This window comes from Nycticebus coucang, chromosome 13 (assembly GCF_027406575.1).
Source record: "Nycticebus coucang isolate mNycCou1 chromosome 13, mNycCou1.pri, whole genome shotgun sequence".
NCBI classification, from domain to species: Eukaryota; Metazoa; Chordata; class Mammalia; order Primates; family Lorisidae; genus Nycticebus; species Nycticebus coucang.
Window position 1 is genome coordinate 65,357,142 of NC_069792.1, and position 13,005 is coordinate 65,370,146.

The 13,005-nt window shown below is 45.6% G+C and overlaps 1 pseudogene; it reads left to right on the forward strand.

Moving 5' to 3' along the window:
• The first annotated feature begins 8,242 nt into the window (after nucleotides 1–8,242).
• LOC128563416 (60S ribosomal protein L36-like) lies at nucleotides 8,243–11,205 on the forward strand (annotated as a pseudogene).
• The last annotated feature ends 1,800 nt before the right edge of the window (nucleotides 11,206–13,005 follow it).

The window sequence follows — 13,005 nt, forward strand, 5'->3', positions numbered from 1 at the left end:
AAAAACTTGTAGAATAAGGATATAAAGAAAGAAAATATTTCTATGCAGCCATACTATGTGTTTGTGTTTTAGGCTAGGTAAATATAAAATGTTTAAGTAAAAGTAAAAGTTTTAAGCTAAGTGAATGTAAAATGTTTAAGTAAAAGTAAATGTTTTAAGCTAAGTACATGTAAAAAAAGTTTGTAAAGTAAAAATCATAGTAAACTAAGGTTAATTTATAATTGAAGAAAGAAAAATACTTAAAAATAAATTTAGTCAGGTGGCGTCTGTGGCTCAGTGAGTAGGGCGCCGGCCCCATATACTGAAGTTGGCAGGTTCAAACCCAGACCCGGCCAAACTGTAACAAAAAATAGCTTGGCGTTGTGGTGGGCGCCTGTGGTCCCAGCTACTCGGGAGGCTGAGGCAAGAGAATCGCTTAAGCCCAGGAGTTGGAGGTTGCTGTGAGCTGTTACGCCACAGCACTGTACTGAGGGTGACAAAGTGGCCATTTAGATAGATGCACATATACTAAAAAAATTAAAAAATAAAGGGCAGTGCCTGTGACTCAAAGGAGTAGGGCACCAGCCCCATAGGCCGGAGGTGGTGGGTTCAAACCCAGCCCTGCCCAAAAACTGCAAAAAAAAATAATAATGATAATAAATAAATAAATAAAATAAATTTAGTCTAGGCTCAGTGCCTATAGCTCAGTTGTTAGGGCTCTGGAGAGGGGTGCATAGACAGTTCCTGCTTATTAGACACAGGCTTTCTTTTGGGGTGATGAACATTCTGAGTTAAATAGAAGTGACAACTGTACGACATTGTGAATGTACTACAGGTCATTCAATTGTACATTTTAAAATGGTTAAAACTCGTTCAGGCGTGGAGGCTCATACCTGTAATCCTAACACTCTGGGAGGCCAAGGCGGGTGGATTGCTTGAGCTCATGAGTTGGAGACCAACCTGAGCAAGAGTGAGACCTCCCTCTCTACTAAGAAAAAAAAAATAGAGGCTCGGCGTTTATAGCTTAGTGGTTAGGGGGCTGGCAGGTTCAAACCTGGCCAGGGCCTGCTGAACAACAAAGACAACTACAACAAAAAAATAGGTAGGCATTGGGGCAGGCACCTGTAGTCCCCACTACTTGGGAGGCTGAGGCAAGAGAACTGCTTAAGCCCAACAGTGGGAGGTTGCTGTGAGCTGTGATGCCACAGCACTCTACCAAGGGTGACATAATGAGACTCTGTCTCAAAAAAAACCCTAAATAAATAAATAAATAAATTTAGTTTAGCCCAAGTTTCCAGTACATATAAAATCCGCAGTAGTATATAATAATGGACTAGGCCTACAATCCCCGACTTAGGAACTGGGCCACATAGTAGCAGAGGATAAGCAAGCAGGTGAGTGAACTGAGTTTCACCTTTTCTATTTTTAGTTGTGTTTAGATACACATATACTTACCACTGTGTTACAGTTGCCTACAGTATTGGATACAGTAACATCCATATAAGTTTGTAGCCTGACAGCAATAGGAGATACTATATAGCCTGGGTGTGTAGTAGGTTCTACCATCCAGGTTTGTGTAAGGGCACTCTGTGATGTTGGCACAACAACAAAATTGCCTAATAACTAATTTCTCAGAACATAGTCCCATGGGTAAGCAGAAAATGACTGCACAATGTTTCCCAAATCTACTGATAAAAATAAAAACAAACAAACAAACAAACAAACAAAACCAAAAACCATATGGGGAGCTTGTTAAGTATCCAGATTCCTAGGCCTTTACTCTAGGGCTATGGAATCAGAATATGTAGGGGAAAGGAGTGGGCATCTGAGGTTGTGTGTGTGCATGTGTGTGTGTCTGTCCTAGGATTCTTTTTTTTTTTTTTTTTTTTTTTTTTTGGTTTTTGGCCAGGGCTGGTTTGAACCCACCACCTCCGGCATATGGGACCGGCACCCTACCCCTTGAGCCACAGGCACCGCCCCCTAGGATTCTTTAAGGAAAACGTTGATGACTGATATGAGGATTAAAATCAAGAGCATCATTGAACTTCACCTTCCTTCCAGCCAGTTTCCCCCAAACTACCTGCTCCCAAATTCTTCCTTTGTGGATGAGGACTTCATCCCCAAATCCCTGTACAAACTCCAGGATTCTCTTTCCCCAGGTTCTCCCCTTTTCTGCCCCCATTCTGGGAAAGGCTAGCACCTCATTTGAGTGCATGGGAGCACCCAGTATGGTGACAGAGGTGGAGGGAAAGGCTTTGCCCTGAGGAAAGGGCCTGAGGACTGCAGTGTAGTCGAGCCAGAGCCCTCACAGCTTGGACTACCAAAATGGGGTGCTGGGGCCAGAGGAAAGGATATTGGTTTATCTGGGAAAGGAGACCCAGCAGCCTCAAAATCTTCTTGTTGCAAATAGTCACCCCCACTTGATCATTTGCCCTTCTGGGGCTGGTTACAGAACCGCGCTTGGACCACATCCTTCCCTGGCCCAGCTTGCTGGGCAGTGTGGCTGATCTGCCGCAGTGTGGGTTTGGTGAACTGTGCACCGCGCCCTCTGGGTTGCCTCTCACTGGGCTCTCGCGCTTTCTATTCCAGCCACTCCAGGATTTCTGCTTTGCGTATCTCCTGAAGACTTTGTTGTTCTTAACTTCTTCTACCTGCAACAGAGGCTGCAAGTACACTTGCATTTTAAACAGAGCTTCAGAATCTCTGAGCAGCCAGAGGCTGTTTGGCGGAGCCCCCTCCCAAAGAGAACCCCAGAGTGAGCCGCACACCGGCCTGGGCAATCCACTTCCATTTCAGGAGTTTGGGAAATTGCTCAAGGTCTTTCAGCAGAGCTTTGGTGTCCTAGGACTCTTCAGGTTTTGCTCCAGCTTCTCCTGTCCAGCTTTATAGCATCAGGGGAACTGCAGGAGTTGCAGGAGGCTCTGGGGGGTTGCTCTGTATCGGCTCCTGCTTCGCCCTTGGCCCCAGAGGTCTTTCAGGCCACCTCACTCCAATCTGAGCTCCAAGCTCGCCATCCCACTGCAGAACTCATAGGGCGGAGCAGCCCTGGGAATCCCTCGCAGCATTTGAGTTTTTGATGTGGCAGCTGCAGCCAGGCACATCTAGGGATGCTGGCTTAGTGGAAAGAGCTTTGGATGAAGGGTTGCCATCAAGAAGCTCAGTTACCTTGGTGAGGCCATTTCTGGTTTCTGGGTCACAGCATCCCCATCAGGATAGCAAGGAGGATCAGTTCTTAACTCCTTTTTGGGCGTCACCTTAAGAATCTAATAAAATGGTAGATCTTCCTTTTGTATATTTCCCATCTCCTCTCCCTCCTTAAAACACACAAACTTTGCTCATAGTTAAGGACTCTAAAATTAACAGACTCTAAAAATGATCCACAGATCACTAAGGGTTCGTAAGCCCCAGGCGGAGACATCCCCTCCCCAGTTGGTCCATACAATCGCTCCTTACCCCAATTATATTGTATCTGACTCTTGCCAAACAGGACCACACATGGTATATTATCTTTGATTAATAACACATTCCTCTAAAATAAAATTGGATGCCTTCTCGAATGATTAGTTCCAATCCCTAGAGGAAATCCTTAATTCCCACATATCTCAGGTTTCAGGAACTGGGAAGACTGGGGATAATGAGGAATCCAATGAACAGAGCTTGTCAGCCCAGCCAGCCAGCTCCCCAGGGTGGGAGTGTACTCTGCCTGCCCAGGAAAAGCTTCTAAATTTCTGACACTCAGAATCCCAGGCAGAGCAACAGAGAATAGGACAGAAATAGGAGCAATCATTACCCTTCTGATCTAGATCAGGGTTCTCCTAAAAATAGCTGGCCCACTCTGGGAGTCAAAGCTGCATCAAAATTCACAAAATGCAATGGCGGCCAAATCCCTCCCTGAGGAGTCAGCACGGGGGTTGAGAAATGGCACCTGTGTCTCTTTAAAACATATTCTAGCAAGTGTCCTCCACGCCTACCAGCGTTGGGTTCAAAAGCTTGGACTTTCCTGAGCACGGAGGTGGGTGGAAGAGCAGGGGAGGATCTTTCCAGCTCACAGCTTTCTCCGGAAGGCGGGGGTGGGTTGGGCCACAAGGTGACGGACAACTGGGCCCAGCATGCTGGCTCCCCCGGACCAGGAGCACGCAGGACAGGGTTGCTGCCCTGGTCTTCCAGCCAGCTGACACCCTGAGTCTTAATAATTACCAATTTGTCCAGCAGTTAAAGAAAAAAGTAAACTGGTAGAAAAAATGTATACCTCTTTCAGCAGCCATTTAAGCTCACTTCTTTTGGTTTGTTTTCTGTGAATGACATTGTAGCTCATCATCCCTGTCAAGTAGGAAGTACCTGAAGTGAGTCCTTAATTCTCCCCATTCTCCTCTTTGGGGTCCCTACATTTAAATCTCATATATTGTAAGGTGCCGGCCCCATATACCGAGGGTGGCGGGTTCAAACCCCGCCCCTGCCAAACTGCAACAACAACAAAAATAATAATATATCTCATGTATTACTCTGACAAGATGTTGGCTTGAGCCGAATGTAGGAGAAAGATGCTTTTAAAGATGGCTAAGTCGGGTGGCCCCTGTAGCTCAGTGGGTAGGGCGCCGGCCACATACACTGAGGCTGGAGGGTTCGAGCCTGGCCTGGGCCTGCTAAACAACAATGACAAAACTGCAACCAAAAAACAGCTGGGCATTGTGGCAGTGGGCACCTGTAGTTCCAGCTACTTGGACAAGAGAATCGCTTAAGCCCAAGAGTCTGAGGTTCCTGTGAGCTGTGACACCACAGCACTCTACCAAGGGTGACATAGTGTGACTCTGTCTCAAAAAAAAAAAAAAAAAAAGGCTAAGTTATTTACTTTTCTGGTTTTTCTTTCTTTTTGGGGGGGAATAAAATATGCAGAACACAGAATTGCTCACTTGAATCATTTTCAAGTGTACAATTCAGTGATGTTAAGTTCATTCATGATGTTGTGCAACCACAACCACTATCCACTTCCAGCTTCCAAACTGAAACTCTGTACCTATTAAACAATAACTCACATTTCTTCCTCCCCATCCGCCCCAGCCAGCCATCATTCTGCTTTCTCTGTCTATGAATTTGACCAAGGGCCTCATATAAGTGGAATCACATAATATTTGTCCTTTCACAACTGGCTTATTTCACTCAGCATGTTTTCATGGTTCATCCATGTTGTAGCATGTATCAAAATTTCCCTATTATTTATTTGCTATTTACTTTACTACCAATTTTTTTTTTATAGTCTCACTATATCCATGCAGGCTGGAGTACAGCGGGAAAATCAGCTCACTGCAGCCTCAAACTCTTGGGCCCAAATGATCCTCCTGCCTCAGCCTTCCAAGTAGCTGGGATTATGGGTATGTGCTACTATGCCCAGTCATTTTTTTTCTTATTAAATGTTATCTGTAGAGATGGGATATCACTATATCACCGAGGCTGGTGTTGAACTCTTGGGTTCAAGTGATCCACCCACCTCAGCCTCCAGAGTTACTGGAATGACAGGCCTGAATCACCACATCTGGCTAACATTTTCTTATTTTTTAAGGCTAAATAATATTCCGTTGTATATGTAGATCTTGTTTTGTGTACCTACTCATCAGTCAATGGGTAGGGGGCTGCTCCCACCTTTCCACCGCTGTGAAAAATGCTGCTATAGACATGGGTGTGTCAATTACAGTTTGAGTCCCTGTTTTCAATTCTTTTGCATGAATATCCCAAAGTGAACCAAGTTTCCTTTTTCAATTATGTAATGTTATCTTTGCAGACTATTTGTAGTATGTGCTCATCCTTAGACCTGTGCTATCACTCTACAAGAGGAGATTAACCACACAGCAAAGTGTGGCAGCGGCATCTGAGTGGATCAAGAAAGGCTGGAGGTGGGTGGCGCCTGTGGCTCAAAGGGATAGGGCGCCGGCCCCATATGCTGGAGGTGGCAGGTTCAAACCCATCTCTGGCCAAAAACTAAAAAAAAAAAAAAAAAAAAAGAAAGGCTGGAGGAAGCAGAGGGTGTGGAGTCCACTGCCAGACTGCAGACAGCTGGAGGACGGGGCTGTGCTTGTTACCTCGGGGCCCGGCATCTCAGGCAGTACCTGGTGTCATCATCCCAGTAAGCAGGCAGTAATGTTTGTGGATTGAATTCATGCTTACACAGGCAACATCTTCTACGGGGATTTAGAAAGATTTTTATCAAGGACACAATATGTAAATAGGACCCTGAAGAATCCATGGGAAGAGGTAGAGAACACGGAAAGACAGAGATGTGGCAGGAAGAATAATCCAGGGGGAAGTTACTGCCTAAGCACAGGCATGGAAGCAGTAAAGCCCAGTGTGTATTCAGCAAAGGAGGATCCCAGCTGTTTAGAGGGATCCCTCTGAGGTAAGCTTTGGGGAAGAGTAGCAGGAGGCAGGACAACGGTGAAGGAGGTGGTAGAGACCGCATACGTGGGTTACTACAAAAGTTTTGAGACAGGCTGTGTTATGGTTCATTATTTCACTTTCAAGAAACACAGTCAACAGTGTCCTGTGCAAGTTTTAACTTGCTCAGCTTATCAGTATTGCTAGGAGGGCTTCATCTGTTTCAGTCTGTGCAGGATTTTATGTTTCTTCATTTCTGTGTATCTCAAAATTTCATAACAACCTTACATATATGCTGTCTTCTTTCATAACATTGAGAGATGATGACAGTGATGGTGATGGTGGTGGTGGTGATGGTGGTGGTGGTGATGCTGCTGCTGCTGGTGGTGGTGGTGGTGGTGGTGGTGATGGTGGTGGTGGTGATGGTGATGGTGGTGGTGGTGGTGGTGATGGTGATGGTGGTGGTGGTGGTGGTAATGGTGGTGATGGTGGTGGTGGTGATGATGCTGGTGGTGGTGGTGATGGTGGTGGTGGTGATGGTGATGGTGGTGGTAGTGGTGGTGATGGTGATGGTGGTGGTAGTGATGACAGTGGTGGTGGTGGTGGTGATGGTGGTGATGGTGGTGGTGGTGATGATGCTGGTGGTGGTGGTGGTGATGGTGGTGATGGTGGTGGTGGTGATGGTGGTGATGGTGATGGTGGTAGTGATAATGATGCTGGTGGTGGTGGTGGTGGTGGTGGTGATGGTGGTGATGGTGGTGATGCTGGTGGTGGTGGTATTGATGGTGATGGTGGTGGTGGTGAGGGTGGTGGTGGTGATGGTGATGGTGGTGGTACTGGTGGTGATAGTGGTGATGGTGATAGCAGGCATTTATTTAGTACATCTCTGTTTCAAGCATCTCTGTGCTAAACTCTTTACACAGATTATCTCAGTTAAACTTCCTTAATGAACCTACAAGGGAGTCCTCATGTCCCCATTTTACAAAGCAGGACACAGAGTATTCCAGAAATTAGGAAGCTTGCCTGAGGCCACATGGTTAATGGTGCAGCCTTAGGGACCTGGCAGAGTGAGGGCAGAGCCCAGACACAGAACCAACCGCCTTAGTCAGTTCTCCAGGCTGTTCCAAACCTGCATAATCAATGCCAGAGCTATTCTTCCAAGAACACGAAAAACCATCTGAGCTTTTCTAAGATTTGGGAAGTTTCATTTCTTTTTTCAATTCTTTTTTTTCTTTTCAAAAACTGCCCATTTTTAAAAAAACTATTAGAAAAGCTATGAAAAATAATCAAAATTAAAATCCTTGTCCCAAGCACAGCAAAAATCTTATCCAAATATATTCTGGATGCAAGAACTAATCTATTTTCCTCCAGACTAAAACAAAATTTTTTAATTTCAGATTAATGCAAGGGTACAATAAAGAGATTACATTGTTTGCGTTTGTTAGGTAAATTCCAAGTTGTAGTCAAGCCCTTTCCCCAGTCAAGCCCTTTCCTTTTGCCATATACCCCTACATTGTTCCCTTTAGGTGAGAGCTTGCTGATCCCTCATCCTCCTCCCCCAGACTAAAATTTTTTAAAACTTAATTATTTACCTTCCAAATAGTTATTCTAGTTTTGACACAGAATTTTAAAACTTGATGAGTTCTGATTTCATTGTTCACACTTAGGAGGCTTCCTAATCTAGATTCCAAATTAAAATGGTTTTGAGGTGGGTCTTGTTAATCACAATAGCTTCCCAAGTCTGAAAAGAAATATTGAGATTCTGAAGTGGTGGAAATTATAAAATTAGCCTCACAATTTGCCAGAAAACCAGATCGGAAAATAAAAGAGCAAGATGTCCAGAAAAAAAAAAATCCAAAAGGCACAAGCCAGAGCCAACAGCTGACAATTAGAAAGCATGGGGATCCCACCCCAGGTGAGCCATCCCACCAGGCTAAATATCTCACTGAGTGCGGAAAGTCAGCATAGTTGGGGAGAGGCAGGCTGGCCAGCAAAGGAGCCCTCCTAGAGGAAAGCGGGTCACCCCACCCAGAGAAAGCCCTTCTCCAACTCCCAACAACCCCACCAGTTCACTAAGGGGCACCACCCTCTTCTTCTGACTCTAAAGCTGCCTCTCTGGGTGGTCACCCTGAAACAGGGACATTCTCGAAGGCCAAATCTCACCAGGTTCTTCTCCAAAGAATTTGAGGCCAGAGCTGTGTTTCTGCAAGCCCAGGGGTGGGGGAGGACCTCCCACAACACAGTCACAGGTGCCCTTGTGGCTCCTTCCCTTCTTAGACCTGTGGAATCAGAATGTCAGAGGCCGGGGCTCAGGAGTCAGCCTTTTTAACAAGCTCTCCAGGGATTTCCACACACACTCAAGAGTAAAAACCACTAGACTATAAGCAACCTTGAAAAAAGGAATGGTGTGTTGTCCACTGCGGTCTTCCTAAGTACTGGCATAGGGTCTATGACTGGCCAGTGATCGGCAATTCCCGAATGAATGAACGAAGGAATATCAGAGGTGGCTCCACTGTCGTTTGGGTGGGTGCTGGGGGCTGGCTCACAGAGGAAGGGTCTCCTGTAGGGGTCAGGCCTGCTTAGGCCAGAGAGAGGCCTCCGGGACTCTTGCTTGGGGTCTGGCATCTCTGGGTCTAGCCCTTTCATCTCCCTTTGCCCTGCATTAGGGCTTAGCCACATCTGCACAGCCTCAGCTCTGGTCCAAAGCCCTGCAAGGCCACCCTGTAGTCAGACACTCCTCTCTCTGACAAACTGCCAGACCAACCAAGCTTGGCTCTCAGGACTGGAATTTGCCTGACTGGGAACCAGTCTCAGATTCGCAGACAGCCACACCACCTCTTGCCAGGAGGGTGGTGCTGGAGGCTGGCCCCAAGAGAGGCCACAGGAACTCTTTGGCTGTTTAACCCCAAGTAAACCACACAAAGCTGCCACCCGGGCTTCCCAAGAGGAACATCTGCCCTTTCTGGGCTCACTTTAGTTTGCTACTGCTCCTGGCCGCCCCACACAATCCCTGGATTCCAGACTTGCAGGCCCTTCCTACTCCTCCCACAGTCCCACCTAACCTCTTTCCCCCTAGAACAAGAAGTTCTGAACCTTCCAAGCTAATGAAGTTAGCAGGCCACTTTATGGTGCTTAACACTCACTCGGGAGCACATGTGCAAAGCAGGTCCCTAGAACCTCCTAGAACATTCTGGAGGTTCAGCATGCCTAGGTATCTGCATTTTAGTAAGCCCCTCCAGCTGATGTAAACACAGCACAAAAATGAATAATCTTATTGGTGAGAATTCAAAAGCCTTTATTTATTTATATATTTATTTAGAGACAGAGTCTCACACTGTTGCTCAGGCTAGAGTGCCATGGTGTCAGCCTAGCTCACAGCAACCTCAGACTCCTGGGTTCAAGTGATCCTCCTGCCTCAGCCTCCTGAGCAGTTGGGAATACAGGCACGTGACTCCACACCCCGCAAAATTTTCTATTGTTAGTAGTGGTGGGGTCTCACTCTTGTTCAGGCTGGTCTTGAACTCTCGAGTTCGAGGGATCCTCCCACTTCAGCCTCTCAGAGTTTTAGGATCATAGGCATGCCCCACCATGCCTGGCCTTAAAATCCTTTAAAAAGGAAAATTATACCTGAATCTGTCACACCCTTGGCCTGAGCTGCACTAGGGCCCCCTTCAGAGTGATTAACCTGCTAAAAGGAGACAGATATGCCCTAAAACCCTAAGCCTACTGCCTGGCAAATTGGTGATACCCTACAAGTATCTTGGCTTCTTTCTTCTCTTCAATGCCAACAACCTTTGGCTGCATTTTCCTTCACTAATTTTGAGTTTTGCTTCATTTTTGCCTTTAGCCATTTTTAAAAAACACTTTTAGTTGTCACAACTTTTTTTTCCCATCTTTTAAATTCCTGGAGACTTGACCCCTTCTTTCTCACTTTGAAAAATGTCTGGGAGCTCAAATTGGAACCATCAGTTTATTTCCACCTACGTCCCATCCCACTTGGATGGTGTTGTCACTCCACAGCCAAACCTTGGGGCCCAAGCCAGCTCTGCCACCCACACCACCCAGGCCATCGGGGATATTTATATACACTGTGTCCCTGGCCTTGAATGCACCCTAGGTGGGGAAGGTGCAGAATGGTGCCCCCAAGCTTCCTCTTAGGGGTATTCCTACATAAAATGCTCCTCAAATGAGTGTGGCAAGATGATAGTTATGGAAAATGTAAGTTGGCTGGGACTGTGTCTCCTAAGACCTCACGGATCTAGGAGATGCTGATGCATCTGAGATTGTTGTTATTATTATTATTATTATTATTATTTTAGAGATAAGGTCTCATTCTGTTGCCAAGGCTGAAGTGCAGTGGAACAATCATAGCTCACTGCAGCCATGCCTGGACTCAAGCGATCCTCCTGCCTCAGCTTCCAAAGTGGCAAGGACTACAGGTATGCACCAGCATGTCTGGCAATTTGTTTTTTTAATGTTTTGTAAAGAGGTCCGTCCTTCTGCGGCGGCAGCCATTGGAGTTGCCCGCTGTTGTTGCAGCCGTGGCTCTGTGCTACCCCATGGCCGTGGTTCTCAACAAGGGCCACAAGGTGACCAAGAACGTGAGCAAAGTGAGGCACAGCCGCCGCTGTGGGCACCTCACCAAACACACGAAGTTCGTGCGGGACATGATCCGAGAAGTGTGTGGCTTTGCCCCGGTATGAGCGGCATGCCATGGAGCTGCTCAAGGTCTCCAAGGACAAACGGGCCCTCAAGTTCATCAAGAAAAGAGTGGGGACACACATCTGTGCTAAAAGGAAGCGGGAGGAGCTGAGCAACGTCCTGGCCGCCATGAGGAAAGCAGCTGCCAAGAAGGACTGAAATCCCCTTCCCTCTGTGCACAATAAAACCTTTATAGATAAACCTAAAAAAAAAAAAAAATTGTAAAGACAGGAGTCTCACTATGTTGTTCAGGCTGGTCTCAAACTCCTGGCCTCAAGCAACCCCCCCATCCCCAGCTTCTCAATGTGCTAAGATTAAAGATGTGAACCATCATGCCCAGCCTGAGGTTTTAGTGAGGTGATGTGCCATCAGTTTCCTCCTTCAACATCCCTATGACTCTACCGCCCAGAGTCCTATTAACATTCTCCTGTCTGCATTTCCATTTTTTATATACATAGAATTTTTAAAAACAGACCTGGGATCACGTTATTTCATCCTTTGATTTTTTTTCACTTAATATATCATAATAATTTCCTCAGTTCAACTTTTCACAGATTCCCATAGTATCACATTTGGATATAGTGTCTGATCCGTTTGCCTAGTAGTCCGCTGAGGTTTGAATACCGTAGTAGATGTTTGTCATTCTTACAGGCCAATTGATACCTGTGTATTTGAACCCTATTCCTGTGTTTGGAGACTCCCTGGCCCAGTGAGACAGAACTTACCTCCTCCCACAATGTAGATAGAAATAATTCTCACTTTCCTTGACTCCTTTGCAGCTATGGTGTGATCCAAAACTTCTTGGTCTTTGCCAGTGAGATGAATCTGCCTCAACTTTGAACTAGAAGTTAGAGTGTGAGGAAGCAGAGGTCTAAGGATGGGGCAGGAATGGCTGCTCCATCAGGTTCCAGAACCTACCATTCAGCAACGGTGACGCCAGTGGTATTAGTGATAGCGTTTGCATCAGGTTGTTCATCAGCAGGGATGTCTTCATTAAATGCTGCAGCTTGGATCTGAGTGCTGTATCTACTTCAGGCCTGATTTCCTAGAGATTCCAGTGTTCTTTAATAAGTTTCTCCTTTTCTTTTTAAACTTAAAATAGCCAGACTTAGTTTCTGTTGCTTATAACAATGAACCATGATTGATAAGAAAATATTTAGGTTGTTTCAACTTTTGCTATTTGAAGTAATGTGGCCAACATCCCCAGACAGAATTCTTTGCACATATCTGTTGTATTTCCTTAGGATAAATTCCTACAAGTGAAATTCTTGAAGTATCAACACTTTTCAGGTTCTTGACAGATATCACCAAATTATATTTCAGAAAACTAGGAATTTATAGTGTCTTTATTTTTTTGCAGGTTTTTGTAGAGATGATATTTCCTTAGACACATATATAATTTTCTTGGTTTTCATTTATCCATTCAACAAATACAAGCTTCTACTGTGTTTCAGGCACTGTAAAAGGCCCTTAAAAATAAGTATGTATCGGGCGGCGCCTGTGGCTCAGTGAGTAGGGCGCTGGCCCCATATGCCGAGGGTGGTGGGTTCAAACCCAGCCCTGGCCAAATTGCAACAACAACAACAAAAAAAAATAGCCGGGCGTTGTGGCGGGCGCCTGTAGTCCCAGCTACTTGGGAGGCTGAGGCAAGAGAATCGCGTAAGCCCGAGAGTTAGAGGTTGCTGTGAGCTGTGTGATGCCACGGAACTCTACCTGAGGGTGGTATGTGAGACTCTGTCTCTACAAAAAAAATAAAATAAAAAAAAAATAAGTATGTATCTAACTAAGTATAGTAAGAAGTTTAAAGGACTTTAGCAGAATAGTTGAGGACTTCTCAAACTTCTTAGCTAAATTAAATGAGCAATAAGACAAAGAAGTAAGACATTTGGGGTTGAAACTATCATCTTTATTAGGGCGATAGTGGAGGATAAATCTGGCTTATATTTATAGGCTTATATT